This window comes from Bombina bombina, chromosome 3 (assembly GCF_027579735.1).
Source record: "Bombina bombina isolate aBomBom1 chromosome 3, aBomBom1.pri, whole genome shotgun sequence".
Classification (NCBI taxonomy): domain Eukaryota; kingdom Metazoa; phylum Chordata; class Amphibia; order Anura; family Bombinatoridae; genus Bombina; species Bombina bombina.
In genome coordinates, this window is record NC_069501.1 from 858,913,647 (window position 1) to 858,933,582 (window position 19,936).

General features: G+C 37.6%; 1 protein-coding gene across 2 annotated transcripts in view; it reads right to left on the reverse strand.

The window, feature by feature from the left end:
- The window catches only part of MBNL2 (muscleblind like splicing regulator 2), a 514,609-nt gene extending 495,131 nt beyond the window's left edge, over positions 1–19,478 (reverse strand). Inside the window, exon 1 of one of the 2 annotated variants that reach the window (XM_053707828.1) lies at positions 19,379–19,478. The gene's annotated coding sequence lies outside the window, so the exon portion shown is untranslated. Of the gene's footprint in view, positions 1–19,114; positions 19,245–19,378 lie in introns of those variants that run through there. The other variant, XM_053707827.1, reaches the window with a different exon arrangement.
- Positions 19,479–19,936: the final 458 nt, after the last annotated feature.

The following is a 19,936-nucleotide window of genomic DNA, read 5'->3' on the forward strand; positions in this document are numbered from 1 at the left end:
TGGACGCCCTTGATGTACTTGGCGCCATTTGAGCGTGAGTCCCTGAAGCGGGAGTCGAAGGGTCTGACACGTGGGGAGAGTTAATCGGCATAACTTTCCCCCGACAGAATCCCCTGGTAAAATAAACGCTATGGGTGCCCTTGATGTACTTGGCGCCATTTGAGCGTGAGTCCCTAAAGCAGGAGTCAAAAGGTCTGACACGTGGGGAGAGTTAGTCGGCATAACTACCCCCACGACAGAATCCTCTGGTGATAATGTTTTTAAAGACAAAAAATGATCTTTATTGTTTAACATGAAATCAGTACATCTGGTACACATTCTAAGATGGGGTTCCACCATGGCCTTAAAACATAATGAACACAGAGCTTCCTTTATGTCAGACATGTTAGAACAGACTAATAATCTTGGAAAACACTTTAAATCAAGTTAACAAGCAAATATATAAAACGTTACTGTGCCTTTAAGAGAAACAAATTTTGTCAAAATTTGAAAAACAGTGAAAAAAGGCAGTAAAACAAACGAAATTTTTACAGTACATGTAATAAGGTAACAGAGCATTGCACCCACTTGCAAATGGATGATTAACCCCTTAATGCAAAAAACAGATAAAAAAAACGACATAGACGTTTTTTTTTTTTTAAAAAAACAAAACTGCCACAGCAGAGCTGTGAATTACCTTCCCTATAAACGGTTTTGGAAGTCTTTTTAGCCCTTTAGAAATGTCCTGTAGTATTCATGGGACTGCTGAGGGAATCTGGATAATTCATTTTGTAATTTTAACTGCGCAAAAAAGCGCTAAATTGGGCCCCTCCCACTCATATTACAACAGTGGGAAGCTTCAGTTAACTGTTTCTATGCAAAATTTAAGCCAGCCATGTGGAAAAAACTTAGGCCCCAATAAGTTTTATCACCAAACATATGTTAAAAAACGATTAAACATGCCAGCAAACGTTTTAAAACACATTTTTACAAGAGTATGTATCTCTATTAATAAGCCTGATACCAGTCGCTTTTACTGCATTTAAGGTTATACCAACATTACAGTGTTATCACCAATGTACGTTAAAAAAACGATTAAACATGCCAGCAAACGTTTTAAAACACATTTTTATAAGAGTATGTATCTCTATTAATAAGCCTGATACCAGTCGCTATCGCTGCATTTAAGGCCATTCCCCCTCTGAAGTACCTCACTCCTCAGAATGTGTGAGAACAGCAAATGGATCTCAGTTACGTCTGCTAAGATCATAGAAAAACGCAGGCAGATTCTTCTTCCAAATACTGCCTGAGATAAACAGCACACTCCGGTGCCATTTAAAAATAACAAACTTTTGATTGAAGAATAAACTAAGTATAAATCACCACAGACTCTCACGACCTGCTATCTATGTTGAGGCTTGCAAGAGAATGACTGAATATGGCAGTTAGGGGAGGAGCTATATAGCAGCTTTGCTGTGGGTGGACTCTTGCAACTTCCTGTTGGGAAGGAGAATATATTCCATAAGTAATGGATGATCCGTGGACTGGATACACTTAACAAGAGAAATAGTCTTGCTATTCTTTTCTTACCAGAAAATATCATTCAAACACTTTACATAGTTTATTTCTCAACAAGATAAACATTTATTGCATTGATCTCCACCCGTATGCAAGCATAAGCAAATATTTTTAAAAAATTATCTAAAAATATTTTATAAATAAGTCACTTTCTTCAACGAAAAAAATAAGAATAGTGGTTTCCATGACAACATGCAACATCAAAGTTGCTGTTACAAAACTTCAATCAACAGCTTTTAAAATGTTGAGTAATTTATTTCTGTGGATATTAATTTTGTTTGGTTTTCTGTTATGGGCAATTTGGGATTGAAATTTGACATTCAAGTTGTATTTTTCTTACAACACACACATTACATCATACAATAACATAATACACAAATGTCCTGCTCAGGGGACACCAACCTAGGATCCCAGCAATACATGTTCCACTCAGGACTACACCAAGGGGTGAGATGATTTTTGGTGCTGTGCTTGTCACATTTCTTTCCCTCTTCACACACCCCCAATGGCATCTGTGCACAGTGCTTGAGTACAGAAAACACATACAGAGGATGAAGTGACTTCAGGTTATGGACTAAAATATGAAGCTTCATGTGAGTATTGGGTTGATAAGGGGTCTCAAAGGCCCTAGAGTCTGATATGAGTCCTGATGAAGGACTGAAAAACCAGGTGTATGATATGATGAAGATATATGGCAAACAGAAAGGCTGCAGGGCCAAGGGTCTCATCTGATGTGGGTAGGTGGCTAACAAGAGGGGCTTCAGTACCAGGCATCTAGTCTGATGTGGTTATGACACAGAGGCTGCAGGAATAGGCATCTAATCAAATGTGGATACATAGCTGACAAAGGTGCTGCAGGACAGGCATCTGATCGGAAGTGAATATGCCCAGAGGCAGAACTTTTCTTTACTTTCTGCGATGAGATTTTTTTAGTGAAAATTTTTCTGCAGGTCATTTTTAAATAAAATTCAATTTTAAGTTAGACAGTTACACTAAGGCACCAGTTTAATTGCAATGTGTTGGTTAACTGAAGAATTAAGCAATTTTTAATGTTTTATAATATAGTGCAGTAGTTGAAAATTGCATTGCAAATTAGCTGCATACAAAAAAAAGAAATTTTAAAATGTTTCTAATAAATCTGTTTCCTTTTCTCTTGATCTAACATAGAAATGTAGTAATACAAATATGCAGTGTTCTTACATTCAGAATAAACAGCTTTGCAGACTGGGAAAGGCTAAGGGGCGGGTTTGAAAACATCTCAGAGCCAGTCAACAAGCAATGTGCTACTGCATATTTGACTGCTCACTTCAAACAGCAGTTTGCCCTGGATGCCATGTGTTAAGGAAAATTTACACAGTGCAGCCAGAGCACAGCTCTGTTTGAAGAGAATAGTGGAGCAGCACTACAATGTTCAAGCGCCAACATTTCCTGCATGTGACCTGTTCTTTCTGCAGACATGCTGCATTTTCTGCGATGACATCTCACATCACTGTATGTTCTGCCTTGGGGTGAATATGTGGCTAACATGAGGGACCACAGATGTCTGATGTGGGTAAGTGGCTGACAGGGGTCTGATGTTCATTCATGATTTGTATATTCTTTATGAATTATCAAGTCGGATTAAAAAAACAGTACTGGGAACACCAGGTTACCTAAGTATTACTTTGCTTTCTTTTTCATCATGACATTGACATCATATTGATGAGAGAGAGACAACAGATAAATGTTTACCTATCATGGAATATAGGTCACAAATTCATTCTCCTGTCTCGGCTACCTTAATACACTGTACTAAAAATAAAATGGCAAAGCTTATGCTATAATCAAAATGGTTGGGATTATGGTGTCTGACTTTATGAAATAACTAAATTATTGGGATCAGCTGCCTGTAAAAATCAACAATATTTTAAACTCAATTGTTAAAGAGACATTAAAGGGCCATAATACCCAAATGTTTAAACACTTAAAGTGAAGGTAAACCAAACTACTCTGCAATACATCAATGAATATATGAACCCAAATAAATATTATGTTCATTCATCAATATTTCTAAAGTTCAATATTACCTTAGATATTTGACACATTTTGCATCGAATCCGCTATCCTAAAATCAACCCGATATTTTTTTTTTTTTTCTAAACAACGGTCACGTTGTTTAAACATCCAATTGATTCTTTGGCCGTTAGGCGGCCGTCAATTGACGTAATCAGTGGATGGTGACTTGTGCGCATGCCTAACTTTTTGTAGTTTATACTAGCAAAGCGAGCGCGTCCACGGTTAGCGCATGCGCATTACCCCAATCATTTGCCAGTCATAGTTTCCACCAGCATCGGATCGCAAAGGGCAAAAAAATAGAAACATTTTAATCACTCCTTCTACTCACAGCATCTCTTTTTGGGTACAATTCATAGCGCAAAGACAGAACCAGATTACAGGGGGCGATGACCGGGACTAACGCATGCGCAAATGTGAGAGTGAAGTTAGGATGCGCATGCGCTGTTGTTAGATGCTCGATGTGCACGAGCCTAGTAGACACGTATAGAGCGGGTGGGACCGCTCTATACGTCACTGTCTAAGAAAGCCGGAAATTAGCAATGGGAGGAGAATCGCAAGGAAACGAGCAAAAAGATATTGGTATATAAATCATGTAAAAAATAAATTTATTGAAAAAATAAAGTTAGCGACTGGGTTTAAGACTGCAAATGGATTCTCAATATCAGTTTTTAATGCCCAAACTTTACCTTCACTTTAAAAGTGATGCAGCATAGCTGTAAAAAGCTCACTAGAAAATGTCACATGAACATCTCTATGTAAAAAATAAAGATATTTTACCTCAAAAGTTCCTCAGTAGCCACATCCCATTGTAAAGGATTTCTAAGCAGCATATCAGTATGTCTGTCCCGGGACAGCTAAAGGGATGAGCCTCGTGCACACTCATCTTATTTCCCTATTCAGTTTAGGGAGGTTTACAATGAAATCTCATGAGAGTTAAGTCAAATCTCATGAGATCACAGTAAAAGAGTTCATGACCTCAGCACTGCTGATGCTGATTGGCTGCTGTTCATTTCTTCATTCACTAGAAATGCTTGTGCAATGTTAAATGCCGACAGCGTATGCTATAATTCTTTAACTATATATTTGAAGTTAAATTCATATTGTTTACCATCACTTTAAATATGAGAAATTATTTTTTTTATCAATTTTTTTAACATATTTTAGTGTGTATTTAATGTAAATATTATACATTCCAATGTTCTTCACTTAGAAGAAAATGTTCCTTGTATTTCTAAATAGATATTATATATATTTTTGGATCTAATGCACTTAGGGTAAGCGCACAAGCGAAGTCCTGAAATTAGCGTACACTGGGTTTTGGTGGCACGCAACATTTTTTACCTTCAACTTGTAACCCGTCCTCATTAAAAGAAAAATATCGCTTCGCTTGTAATATGGCCCATAATACCCTCAATTTTTTTCTTTTGGGCAACAAAACTTAAAAAAAAGTCTACCGACCCATGGTCTATGTAATACATTTATTATATTATATATCTTTTTTAACTTGCATTTAAAGGTAAATACATTTAAATTTTGAAACCCAATATTTGCAATTTTAAATTCAGTTTTCATATGGTCAGTTAAAAAAGTAACATTAGATTAACATAAGCAAGAAAAAATAAACTAATGTAAATAAATAATTAATTATTAAGTAAGTGATATTAGCATATTAATGCAGATTGACATAATTAAAATCAGTGATCAAATGAGTATGACAAATTTGAATAGTACATCATGAATATACTGAAATTCTGGGACTTTTGTTCTTAATTAAAACAGAATTGGTTTAAAATTTATTGCCCATCTCATATAAATTATATTTTTTAATGTAAAAAGTTTAAGTCACCTCTTGGAATTAGGTCACCCATGTACTCAAGAGTCTATTAATGAGCTTTCATAAATCATCTTAGTAAAAGCCTGCTGTCCTTTAACTATTCACTCAACAACAAATCCTAAAGAAAGCAGATGTCCCCTAATATTAACATGTAAAGGTTTCATGACATCTGTACTATATACACAATGTATATATATTTTTTTTATTTATTTTTTAATGATAGAAGAAATCACTTCTGAAAACAACAAATTCACAAAATTGTATTACGAAATAATGTAGGATTTGCTGTTTTCTCCATATATCTGATAGCATGAATAAACACTGCACATATTAAGTTGGGCGCCAAAGTATTTTCTATTAAAAAAAGTTAATTATTTTGGAAGATCATGGCATTGATAAGATACTGATTTTAAAGGGACTGTAAACATCTTGTAATTACAAGACATTCCTGTTCTCTTGCAATAGAACAACATATCAGCCAAGTTAAAACGTTTTTTAAAATAAATTATCATAATTTTTACTTCAATTATTTTCCAAAAGCCAAACTTCACCTATAATTTGCCTTATTTGGAGGAGGGATTCCAGGCTTTAGTCTGCAGAAAAGGCCAGTCACGGTCATAATTGCTATCAGTTAAAGCTAATAAGGGGCAGATATGTAGCAGGGTGCATTTCAAGTACTGAGATTTGGAAATTCACAATTGTAATAGCTATATTACATGGGAAAGGGGCTAAATAAATAATGAAAGTATATTGTAAAGTTGTTTTATTATTATAAACATTTTATATTTAAGCTCAAGGTATTTACTGTTCCTTTATGTCCATAAGCTTGTGGCTTTAAATCCACCACTACATTATCATTCTGTACAATTATCTATTTGTACCAGTCAGTCACTGAGAAGAGATAGAACAGCAGAGCAGTGAGCGAGTGTCTTTTGTATTGTATGGGTCAGGTCATACGGCATCTGATTGGTTGTACTAATAATAGACACTAACTTTAATTGTGCTTGCACCGTGCTCCCTATTTATACCAATAGCAGGGCTAAAAAGGAATATAATTCGTACTATGAGTACGGTGACATGACTGAAACCAGTCAACTTATCTTCCTTTTTAACCCTGCTGTTGGGGGTTTTGCTACTCATTTTTAATGGATTAACAATAAAATATTTAGCTTTATCCTGAAGCACATATATTGACTTTTTTCTACTATTTTACCTTTGAAGTACTGGGGCTCTTATCTAGTTAGCGCACCAGCAACAGGAACTTTGTCTGTTACTCTATATTGCTTATCCCACCAAATGATGTCACGAAGAACAAAAACTGCTTAGACTTTCAACACACAGCATCTAGCGGACTGCCCAGCTGCTGTTACGGGAGCAATACTCATTTCCAGAAGGAAAGAAGGATCTTTCTCCAGTTAATGAGTGAATTACTTACTGTAAAACGTTAACAACATAAAGAGGGCTTGATCCGTTTCACAGGAGGTGACTAGTACGGATGTGATCTTGGCTTGGTGTTTGGCTGACCGCTATTGCTGATATGCATGCACATAGTGTAGGGTGGGAGTGAATAGAGTCTGCATTCCCTTTACGTGTATCGGTCAGAACACAACCTTTCAGCAGTTTACTCTTGTGATTGCATGCACGTAGTGTAGGGTGGGAGTGAATAGAGTCTGCAGTCCCTCATGTGTATCGGTCAGCACACAACCTTTCAGCAGTTTACTCTTGTGATTGCATGCACGTAGTGTAGGGTGGGAGTGGATACAGTCTGCAGTCCCTCACGTGTATCGGTCACCACACAACCTTTCAGCGGTTTACTCTTGTGATTGCATGCACGTAGTGTAGGGTGGGAGTGAATAGAGTCTGCAGTCCCTCAAGTGTATCAGTCAGCACACAACCTTTCAGCAGTTTACTCTTGTGATTGCATGCACATAGTGTAGGGTGGGAGTGGATAGAGTCTGCAGTCCCTCACGTGTATCGGTCAGCACACAACCTTTCAGCAGTTTACTCTTGTGATTGCATGCACGTAGTGTAGGGTGGGAGTGAATAGAGTCTGCAGTCCCTCACGTGTATCAGTCAGCACACACCCTTTCAGCAGTTTACTCTTGTGATTGCATGCACGTAGTGTAGGGTGGGAGTGAATAGAGTCTGCAGTCCCTCACGTGTATCGGTCAGCACACAACCTTTCAGCAGTTTACTCTTGTGATTGCATGCACGCAGTGTAGGGTGGGAGTGAATAGAGTCTGCAGTCCCTCATGTGTATCGGTCACCACACAACCTTTTTGCAGTTTACTCTTGTGATTGCATGCACGTAGTGTAGGGTGGGAGTGGATAGAGTCTGCAGTCCCTAAAGTGTATCGGTCAGCACACAACCTTTCAGCAGTTTACTCTTGTGACTGCATGCATGTAGTGTAGGGTGCGAGTGGATAGAGTCAGCAGTCCCTCGCGTGTATCGGTCAGCACACAACCTTTCAGCAGTTTACTCTTGTGATTGCATGCACGTAGTGTAGGGTGGGAGTGGCTAGAGTCTGCAGTCCGTAAAGTGTATCGGTCAGCACACAACCTTTCAGCAGTTTACTCTTGTGATTGCATGCACGTAGTGTAGGGTGGGAGTGAATAGAGTCTGCAGTCCCTCACGTGTATCGGTCAGCACACAACCTTTCAGCAGTTTACTCTTGTGATTGCATGCACGTAATGTAGGGTGGGAGTGGATAGAGTCTGCAGTCCCTAAAGTGTATAGGTCAGCACACAACCTTTCAGCAGTTTACTCTTGTGATTGCATGCACGTAGTGTAGGGTGGGAGTGGATAGAGTCAGCAGTCCCTCGCGTGTATCGGTCAGCACACAACCTTTCAGCAGTTTACTCTTGTGATTGCATGAGCGTAGTGTATGGTGGGGATGGATAGAGTCAGCAGTCCCTCAGGTGTATCGGTCAGCACACAAACTTTCAGCAGTTTACTCTTGTGATTGCATGCACGTAGTGTAGGGTGGGAGTGAATAGAGTCTGCAGTCCGTAAAGTGTATCGGTCAGCACACAACCTTTCAGCAGTTTACTCTTGTGATTGCATGCAGGTAGTGTAGGGTGGGAGTGGATAGAGTCAGCAGTCCCTCACGTGTATCGGTCAGCACACAACCTTTCAGCAGTTTACTCTTGTGATTGCATGCACGTAGTGTAGGGTGGGAGTGGATAGAGTCTGCAGTCCGTAAAGTGTATCGGTCAGCACACAACCTTTCAGCAGTTTACTCTTGTGATTGCATGCACGTAGTGTAGGGTAGGAGTGAACAGAGTCTGCAGTCCCTCACGTTTATCGGTCAGCAGTTTACTCTTGTGATTGCATGCACGTAGTGTAGGGTGGGAGTGGATAGAGTCTGCAGTCCCTAAAGTGTATCGGTCAGCACACAACCTTTCAGCAGTTTACTCTTGTGATTGCATGCATGTAGGGTGGGAGTGGATAAAGTCTGCAGTCCCTCACGTGTATCGGTCAGCAAACAACCTTTCACTCTTGTGATTGCCACGCTGGGTTTGTATACAATGCTGTGGTATCCGCATACTATTTATTTAGGATGTTTTCCTTCATTGGACTGTTTCTATTGCCTATGTTAAATTAAATACTTGTTAAGCAATTTGCAGCATTGTGAAAATTTAGGTTATAGAATTTGCTTTTTGGTCTCTCTAGGGAACGCTGGACAAAATTAAATTTTTGCACAAAAGAAAGGGGGAGTTGGCTGGACTCACAGGTAAAGAGCACCGGTGTGGTCCATAACAATTAAACCATATTTAATTTTATTATGATTATGATTTTTATTATGATTTATAAATCACATGTTGCAGCTTTAAGCAATTTACTGTGATATTTTAGGTAGAAAATACAAACTCCTCAGGATGCTATATACTGAGGCAAACATTGCACAATGATTGTTTTGAACAGGCATCTTCTGCCAAATCTTGCAATAGTTACAGTTACAAAGAAACTTGAGGTAACAATACAAAAAGAGTAACCTACAAAACACTATTTAGAAGACTATTAAAGAGTAAATGCTTGTTTTGTTGTTTAACATGTGCAAAGGGGGTGTTGCATGTTTTTGCTCAGAGCTGGTACACAATGAAAGATTTCAGAATATAGCCATCACACACAGCATTGTATAGGTAACATTTACGTTCTGGGAAATATGTAACAAAAACTGAATGCTTGGCTAAATCAAGCAAGCTTTGGCTTCACTCCAACATACCCAAATGTATTCAGAGGTGAACGTCTGTGTACAGGTTGCCAAGGCGTAAACAGATGCATCATCTTTATCTTGTCCCCTGATAGTGAGTAGGCCACAAAAGCACTAAGTGAGATTGCAATAATAGAGAATGCTTGGTGGCAGACAGGTTTTTAATTGCGTGAAATATGAATATCTGTAACTAGGTACCTAGGGATTTGTCCATCTTGAATTTATCTAACCTTGACACTCGTAATGCTTTGTATAACATCATTTTTGTGGTTAGGATAAAAAGCAATACAAGGCCTGTATTTATTATTGATGAACTTTCGTAAAAACACAAAAAACAACAACCATTTTCAAATGTCTAGAACATTAGTCATGAATATTTTAATAAGCCTTCACACTTAAAAATATAGTGTATGCTCTGTATTCTTTTGATAATATTTTTCACTCCCATTAAAAGCGTGTGGGTGGTGGGCAAGGATATTGTGCATAACCATTTATTTCTAATTTGAAGATGTGTTAAGGCTACAAGAACATAAAATAAATCACACATGTAAGTAGATCCAGTCAAGGGTGGATGTTTGTGAAATCAAACCTTATATTTAATTGGAAAAAACACAGTTTTATAAAATACTAAGAAATATTTTTACTATATTGATAAGTAAAAGAAGTAAAAAGATTTATCACAACAATCAAAATTATTGACTTCTTGTTCATTAATAGGGCTTCCCCTTGTTCCCCTTGTGTCCACGCGAGCCTTCAGGCTCGCTGGAAACAGCAGTTATGAAGCAGCAGTCTAAAGACCGCTGCTCCATAACTTGTCTGCTGCTTCTGAGGCATATGCTGTTGGCATTCAGCAATGTCTGTTGGACATGACACGCTACAGCGTATCATGTCGGACAGACATTGGTAAATCTACCTCATACCGTTCATGTTCAAAGTCTGGAAAATAATATGAAAACCTGAAGATTTAAAGCAAAACAATTATTTATCATGGGTAAATAACATTGAATTGACTCACTACTACTAAAGAACCATTAAATATAGTAGAATTGCATAATCAATATAAGGAAAATAAAATGACAATTCAATAACACTTCATTTGAATTTCAAACAAGATTGATGTAGATTTTTTCTGACAAATTTCAACATTTCCTTTCATTTCCCTGTCCCCTGTATCGTGTGATAGTCATCAGCCAATCACAGACTCATATACGTTTATAATGTGAACTTTTGCTTATGCTTAGTAGGAGCTGGCACATCAGAAAGTGTGCAGTGCAGTGAGTCTTTCTCAAAATCAAGTGGTGACAAGCAGCATATATTCGTTATTTGCAAATATAAAAAACTGGAAAATTAAATTAAGATTACAAACAGTTAAAAAAAACCTACTCTTTACTTATCACCCCTCTCTCTCCTTAGAAGGATAGAAACACACTTGCAATGTATTAAAGGGATACTAAACCTAAATTGTTTTCTTTCATGATTCAGATAGAGCATGCAATTTTAAGCAACTTTCTAATTTACTCCTATTAGCAATTTGTCTTCGTTCTCTTGGTATCTTTATTTGAAAAGCAGGAATGTAAATCTCAGCAGCCAGCCCACTTTAGGTTCAGCAACCTGAGCAGCACTTGCTTATTGGTGGCTACATTTAGCAAATCAATGAGCAAACATAACCCAGGTTCTAAACCAAAAATTGGCTCACTCCTATCACGCGCCGCACATCGATAAATGCCGACAGCATACGCTGTCGGCATTCATCATTGCACCAGCAGCTCTTGTGAACTGCTGGTGCAATGCCGCTAGCAGGGGGTGTCAATCAACCCGATCGTATTCGATCAGGTTGATTTCTGTCCGCTGTCTCAAAGCAGGCAGACAAGTTATGGAGCAGCGGTCTTTAGATCGCTGCTTCATAACTTCTGTTTTAGGCTCGCCGGAAACAAGGGCCTCGCGCTCCATACGGAGCTTGATAAATTGACCCCCTAAACTTTACATTCCTGCTTTTTAAATAAAGATAGCAAGAGAACAAAGAGAAATTGATAATAGGAGTAAATTAGAAAGTTGCTTACAATTGCATGTTCTATCTGAATCATGAAAGAAAAATGTGGGTTTAGTTTCCCTTTAATATTAGCTTGTTATTTCAATATGCTGCATTTACTTTGTATTTCCTACTGATTCAAATATGCCATGATAAAAACAACAAATTAGAACTATTTCATGAAACAGTTAATAGTAAAAAAATTGACAATAAAATGCTCTGATGTCATGTCACTATGTCGCTAGAGCCATACCTTCGAATGTGCATGCAAGCACATAGGACAATGCATGTACATTTTCTTCCCATGCATGGATATATATTCATTCACTAGGTGGCGTAAAATAATTGCAGCATGCTAAGGAATTAGGTGCACACCATTTTTAAGGATTTAAAAAAAAAAATTGCACATTGGCGGAGAAAAAAAAATTACATTTACAAAAACATATTTAATTTTTATGACTGTGTAAAGTGAGATAAAATAATAATTACAAACTTATTTTATTGTTAGAATCGTACTTTTTGTTATTAAAGGAACAATAAACTGAATAAATGTTACATAATTCTGCACTATAGCTGTACCTGTGAAAAAAAAGGGAAATTAAAGATTTATGCCCCCAAAAGTTTACTTGCCCTATATGTATCGCCATCCTCTTCGTCGCTGCAGTATTTTTAAAACCAAACTCTGGGCGGGTTGTGATTAGACAGGTTTACCCAGCACAGTAGCCTGCTACATTTAGTTGAATAGCGCAAACAAACGCACTGTGATTAGACAGCAAACTGTGACATTTAAAAAAAACAAAAAACTGCAGCACCAAAGAGGATAGTGATACATGTAAGTTAAGTAAAATATCTTTAATTTCCTTTCTTTTTTCACAGGTACATCTATCAATATCTTACATAATTCTACACATAGTGCAGAATTATGTAACATTTATTCCAACATTTACTGTCCTGTTAAGAGTCACCCTTCACTATATTTTAGTACCTTTTTCTACTCAAATGCAAAAGCCTTAAGTTTAGTGTATGCAAACACATTCCATAAAGTATATTATTACAATGGGTAGAAAAAAATAAAAATTGATATATAATATATAACATGGAAGCAATATATATGCTTAGCAAATTCAGATTTTATGAGCCAAGTACATTTTACATGCAAACTGGAAAACTACGAGTAGGTATTCATGCCAAGTTAAACAACTGATCACCCTGCCAAAAGTGGTTGAAGCAGGAACATTGCACAATATCAAAATGAAACTATTTTACTGCTAGAAAAGTATAGCGTGGTAGGCCTCACTTCTATATACTACACAGTAATATCCTTCTTTCAGAAGTGTACAAGACCTGAAATAATGGTCTTCTTTTCTTACAAAAACATACTTTATATTAAATATACACAACACTATTTTTTTATAATGGAAATTTTCAAATACAGTGCCAAGATCAAAGTCAACATTTGCTTGCATTAAAAGAAATTGCACTTTATCCAGCCAGACGGTACTACAATTAAATAACTTTATTTAAAATGCCTATTATTAGTAAGTAGCTATATAAATAAAGTGATGGTAAACTTAGAGCAGCTGCTAAGAATAATCTGGTAGAGTGATAATTAAAATGTTAATCTATCATTTTTATTTTTTATAAATAGGATTATAAACGTAATTTTTTTTTCTTGTAAAACAATTGCACTTGCAGGTCTTCCCCCACCAGCCCCCTACCGTTGTAGGTTTTTTCTTCTGGTGACGTATATCACTGTCACCCAATCATAAGCTTAGCTCACTGATTCTATGTGGGGCTTCCTAAACTGTTCCACACATGCGCTGGTCAGTTTTACCAGAAAATGCCCACAAATACACGTTTTTTTCACTAAGGGAGTCCCCATTTCGCTAACAGTAAACAGTAAATCAGAGCCTCTCTATATGTCACCACACTACAGAAAAAGAACGGCAAGGGGGAGAAGGGAAAAATGAAAACTGGGAAATAATAGGATTTATTATTTACAATAACATAATGTAAAATTACAACCAAAAAACAGAGCGGATTGATTGACAAACTCATTTAGGATCTAAAGGTAAGTTAATACGATGTTAAATTTACCATCACTTGAAGTTTTGTGTTATGAAGAGAACATGGTAAAAACATTCATTGCTCCATATTTCTAGGTGCAAAAGTTGCAATCATTTCATAATTATTAAAGCTGATATTTGAACAATTACTTATATTTTAGATTATTTAAAATTATAATTGCATGCCAGTGTTTTAGCTTCTGTGCAGTTAACTGCTGCAGATGACAGATCTATCCCAATGAAACTATGCTCTCAAACACTTTCAAACATTTTCACACTATAATGAAAAGTCTGAAGTCCTTCAACAGGAATTGACACGGTGACCTTACAAGCACTGGAGCATAACTTACACAAATGCAGACTTCCTTCACTTCAAATGTATCCTCTGTTCATACAATGCTGCCATTAATCTATTTGAACAAACTTCTTCTCTTCCTCCGTTCTCTACTGTAATCAACATCTCTTTTCAAAACTAAAAGGAACATTCCTGAGCAAGCTGGTTTGGGGTTCAGCAGACAAATAATAATTTGCTAAGTAAATTTCCACAATACGTTCTGATAAACTAAAACAGTTTCTTGTTCTAAGCTTCTGATTGGTGAATATTCACCATGTGTGCTTCCTGTCAATTTAGTTTGTGCACAGAGCATATGTCTCAATGAGAAGCTTAGTTTGCTCCCAGCTGGCACCAGGGGTACTTAAACTGCGCTGATCTTAAAAGGACATACAAGTTCAAATTAAACTTTCCTTCTTGAAATAGGGCATTTTATTTTAAGAAAATTTTAAATCCACTTTTATGAATAAATTTACTTTGATCTTTTGGTATCCTTTGTTTAAAAGCATATGTACATATGCTCTGCAGCATCAATGTACTAAAGTGAGCTACCTGGTGATTGGCGGCTACACACATTTATCTCATCATTGGATTGCCAACTCTCTGGAGCTGACTATAAAAACATGTTTAATCTCAGAGAATAAACATCTAGTAATAGCAACTTCCTATTACACTGTTGCTGGTATATAACATATTAGATCATTCTGTTCTTGCACTTGTATGTCTCTTTAAAGTGATTGTAAAGTTTTGCTATGGAATCAACGCTATCTATAATTATTCTCAAAAAGAGGGCCACTTCATTCATAATAATAATTGAAGACACTTAACTCTTAAAATAATTACCGTTTAGTGCTTGGAAACATTGTGACCTTCCTCCTCAACCTATTGCACAAGAGCAGGGTATGTCAATCACCCAAATGGAGCGTCAGCTTGGTTGATCTTGCTACTTCTGAGCTTCTGCTTCTTAAATTTGGGGTTGCAGGTGTTCTCATGCAAGCCTGCCCAGCAAAGCCTCAAAAGCTTAATAATAAATGTTGCCCATAGCATTGTTATAATCTGTAAATTCCAATACTGAGCTAGCATGGTGCAAAAGATGTACTCAGAACTCCTCCACCTTTATTCTCTTCCTTCCATGTCTCTATCAGTACACAAAAAAAGGAGCACTACCAATATAAGTTCAGAGAATTGATAGATCTACCCCTGAACACATACAGTATTTACTTTTAGAGAATTAGTGTTAAAAAAATTAATTGGGCTTTAGGCTGGACAAATCTGTACTAGAAGGACAAACTAGATTTCCACTGGCAAAAGCTAATTTTCATTGCAGCAGGAAAGACATTTAGATTTGAGTATGTAGGAAAGCTGTAAACATATTTAGAAAAATTGTTTCAAAGTTATGTCAACTTTATCTTAACAATATTTTTTATTATCAATATATTATGCTAAAGAATCACTTGTTTATCCCATACACAACAAATTTTACAATTACAGGAAGGTCCTCGTCCTGGCTTTAACATAGCGGTGATTGTGTTTTCCCTGAAAACAAATGATTGTGCAAAGCATGTGTATGAATACAAACTAAGGAACACAAATAACACAAGCTATAACAGATAATATTAATTATATATTGCCATATCTTTCAACTTATAGAGTCCAAGAAACTTAAAAATATCCAGCCTAAACAGTGTTTGTGTTTCTGTATAGCCAACATTGGCCCTAATTTACCATGCTGGTAAATTACTATAAACACAAATCATGAAAGCACTTAAACAGTGCTGAAAATACAATAACTAAATTGTTGAGGGGGTGGAAATTACACTTGTCTGACAACTCATCACCAGTGACTTTTCAAAGATACGATTAAATTGGCTTGTTAAAATATGCATTTCACTAATTAACCACACTCTTTATTATCAGCCTTTTAAAGTATTGTGTGCCTGCATCTCTTGAAAAGATTAAAAGAATTTTGTCTGTGTGAAGCTATCTTGTAACTACAAACAAAACAAAAAACAACAAAAAAAAAAGCTACTTTTAATTGTTTATAGAAAAAAATATAATTGTACGTTTCTAGTTTCTACCCTATTTCACAATGACATTTTTGTTTACTGAATATTTTAAACTAAAATTGGAGAGATCTACAGTATAAAAGATAATAGACTTAAATACCTGACAACGCTAAAGCCAAGGGGGTTAACATGCATTGCTGAAATATATTAGACATACAAACTTGCAAATGCATGCCTAAACCCAGGTAAAACATGCACTGCTCTTCTCTTGCTATCACTTTATACAGTGAGAACATTTTAAATAATAGAGCTGAATAGAATGAGTCAGAAATATAAATCACGCTATAAAGGAAAAAAAGCTCACAAGAAGCAGGCAGATTTAACAGAATGTCACACAACTTCTTGTTTTCCTATAAATAGTGTAATATCACTCATATAACCAATGAATAAATATTTTAAAACAAATAATAAATTATCAATATTTATGATCTTCTTCGATATTATTTCCCTCACACAAGTATCCAAGCCACATAAAATTATGCCTTTGTACATTACAGGCATGTTCAGTCATAATCATAACATAATTATATATATATGTGTGTGTGTGTGTGTGTGTGCGCGCGTGCGTGTATGTGTGTTGCCGGTAAAGTCAGAAAACCTGACATTACCCAAGCGGCTATAGATAAAGTCCAATGTAATGTACCCCATCCACACTATATTTTTCACCTCTGCCTGGGGGGTTCAAGGAAGGCGCTCTGCCGATCCTCGGGCATCCACCCCAAGTGAACCCCCAGGCAGAGGCAAAAAAGATAGTGAAGATGTGTTAATTACAGTGCATCGTATATGTTTGATACGGCGACTCAATGTACTCTGAGAAGATTTATCATGTTACATCGGGCTTTACCCACAGCCACTTGGGTAATGTCAGGTTTACCCGGGTAATGCTAGGATTACCCAATTTCTTACTTTACCCGCAACATATATATATATAAAAATATAAAATGTTGCATAGGAAATTAGTGATTCCCTAATAGGGAGAATGCAGCAATATGAAGCAAAAAATCTGAGATGTTGGATATCTAATTTGCATATCTTACCCAGAATCTTCTTGTGCATTGGTAACAGTGTATATGGAGTGTTACTGGGTAAAAGCAAGCTGGGTTACTTGCCTAGATGTGCTAATTTCCTATGCAACTATTTATATTGATTTACTTTTGAGACATGGAGGATTTTAATCTCAGACATTTATCTCCACCATAATTTTAATGAATATATATGTATATATATATATATATTGTGTATGATTCTTAGGGCCAGATTTAACAAAGTCCAGCAGACAGGGGCGTAACTCCCAGCATCAAGTTGCGCATTTATCATTGCAACCCAGACCCCTTGCTCATGCACAACCAATGGTGCGCAAGCAGGGGCTGTCAATCTCTCCGGTCGGAAAAGTCCTGGGAGATTGTGAAACTCCCCATAAAGGGTGGCAAAGTGGGTTAAGAAGCAGTGTTCTGGTGACTGCTGCTTCTTAAAGTGAAAGTAAATCCTAGCCTTGTACAAATGCTAGGATTTACTATTGAAACAAAGAAGGGGCACTTTCATTCATGAAGTATAAGATACTTCATGTAGAAAGCTCCTTTATTTGATTCAATCGGTCGCCGTTCTTAGCTCCTACAGCAGGGCACGGCTAAAAAAATGTTGGCTAAGAGGTGACATTTTCACCTCTTAGCCAATAGCCGTGGGGTAAATCCGGTCCCATGGGCGCCAAGCCGGATTTACCGCACGGCTATTGGCTAAGAGGTGAAAACATCACCTCTTAGCCAAAAAATTATTTAGCCGTGGGCTGCAGTAGGAACTAAAAACATCGATTGAATCAAATAAAGGAGCTTTCTACATGAAGTATCTTACACTTCATGAATGAAAGTGCCCTTTATTTGTTTCAATAGTAAATCCTAGCATTTGTACAAGGCTAGGATTTACTTTCACTTTAACTCTCGGCTGCAAGTTTACTCATGTATTATATATGCAATTATGCCTTGTCTAAACCAGACTGAGAAATGTATTCAAAAAGTAGGAGTCAGCAGGAATTTTGAGGCACTAGCCGCACGTTTGCTTAGGAGTCTAAAATTTTAGGCTGGCTCCCACGATTTGTCCAGTTCCTGTGCAAGCATCTGCAGAGACAAGCCATTCATATACTTACACAATATTTGTTTTCACACACCAGCAGTAAATGCCAATATGATCACATCCACTTAGCACAGCTGAAAGTGCGTGTGTGTGTGTTGTGTGTATTTTATACATAAAACAAAAAACTGTTTCTTTATATTCACAAGAAATGGTATATGTAATATGTCCTTATTTGAAGGCTATAATCACATCACCACACATATGCGTCACAAATGCATCAGCCAGCTGTTATAAAAGGACTTGTTACACAGTAAATCGAACAGGATCTACAAGTTTAGTCTCACATGTAGTGATACATTCAAGGCCCTGTCGTGTTTTTTTACTTTCATGAATATCTCAGATTAAGACTTCAAAAGGTGGGGAGTGACACGATGAGGCACTGACTACTGGGCAGCTCCCATCCCCCAGCACCGTGCTAGTCAAAGAAAGCAGTGACACCAGCCTGGCTCATTGACTCAGCCTGTAGCGAAGTGTCTTGTGCACAGCAGGGAGCGGCTGTCACGGAGAGATATCTCTGCCCGTACGCAGGAAACTTTCTGTCCGCGCACATGGACCTAGCCGAAGCCTGTACCCAGTGAGGTATCTGCCCACGCAATATACACTATTCCAACACACACTGACAGCATTGCACGCACACATGTCTGGAACATCTGGACATATGGAACATCCTGCCGTCCACATGGCATATTATGCCCACACATATGGAACGCTCTAATCATTCTAATATGGTGCAGGCCTATGACCTGAATGCAGCCCCCGAACCTTCACTACTGTTATGTAATGGCGAGGTAGGTTGTTGAAGCAAATGGACTTCCATAGCTAGCATGCTCCTTACCTTCTGCAAGATTTCAGCCGGCATGAAATCAGTTCTGTATTCCCAGCAGTTCCTGTAACACTGTCTTCTGAACCAGCATTCAGCTCCAAAACTCCTCCCAGTCTGTTTCAAAGCCCCTGCCACCCCTCCCTTGGCTCGTGCCTTTGCCACCCCTCCCATGGAACTTCCATCCACTCCCGTGCCTTTGTCACCCCACCCCTATTTCTGTCACAGCCACTCTCCCCTCCCGCGACTAGGTTGATGCCCTTGTCAGTCCTACCTTACCTCTTTCACCACACCCAGTCCATGTTCGTCAAGCCCTTTCCTTCTTCTTCCCTTGTCACCTCTTGTTTAGGTCTGTTGCCTATTTCCCCTCCCTCTGTTTCTGTCACAGCCTCTGTCAATATGCCTCTGCCCACAGCCTCTATCTCCCCGCCCTCAGGTCTGTCACAACCTCTATCCCCACCCACTTCTGTCGCAGCTGTCACTGTGTGTGTGTGTGTGTGTGTGTGTGGTTGTTCCTGCGTGCCACAGTATTCTCTCTCTATGTTATGTCATTGCCTAATTGTCTTCCCAGTTCAGTTAAGGCGGTTAGTTTTAGTTGATGCTTTTTTAAATGTGTGTGTGTGAATAGTGTACTAAGTAAATCACAAAAAGCAAAATAAGTGAAAATATGTCTTCAGATTGTCTTCTCATTGAAGTTCCAAGAAAAAACAATAATAGTGCAATATTGTCTGAGGAATGTTAATATCCAAAGGAACAGTCAAATTTGTACTCGCATATGTTGGAGCATAATTATGCTCTATTAATAAAGCATGAGGCGTGATTAAAAAGGTTCATATG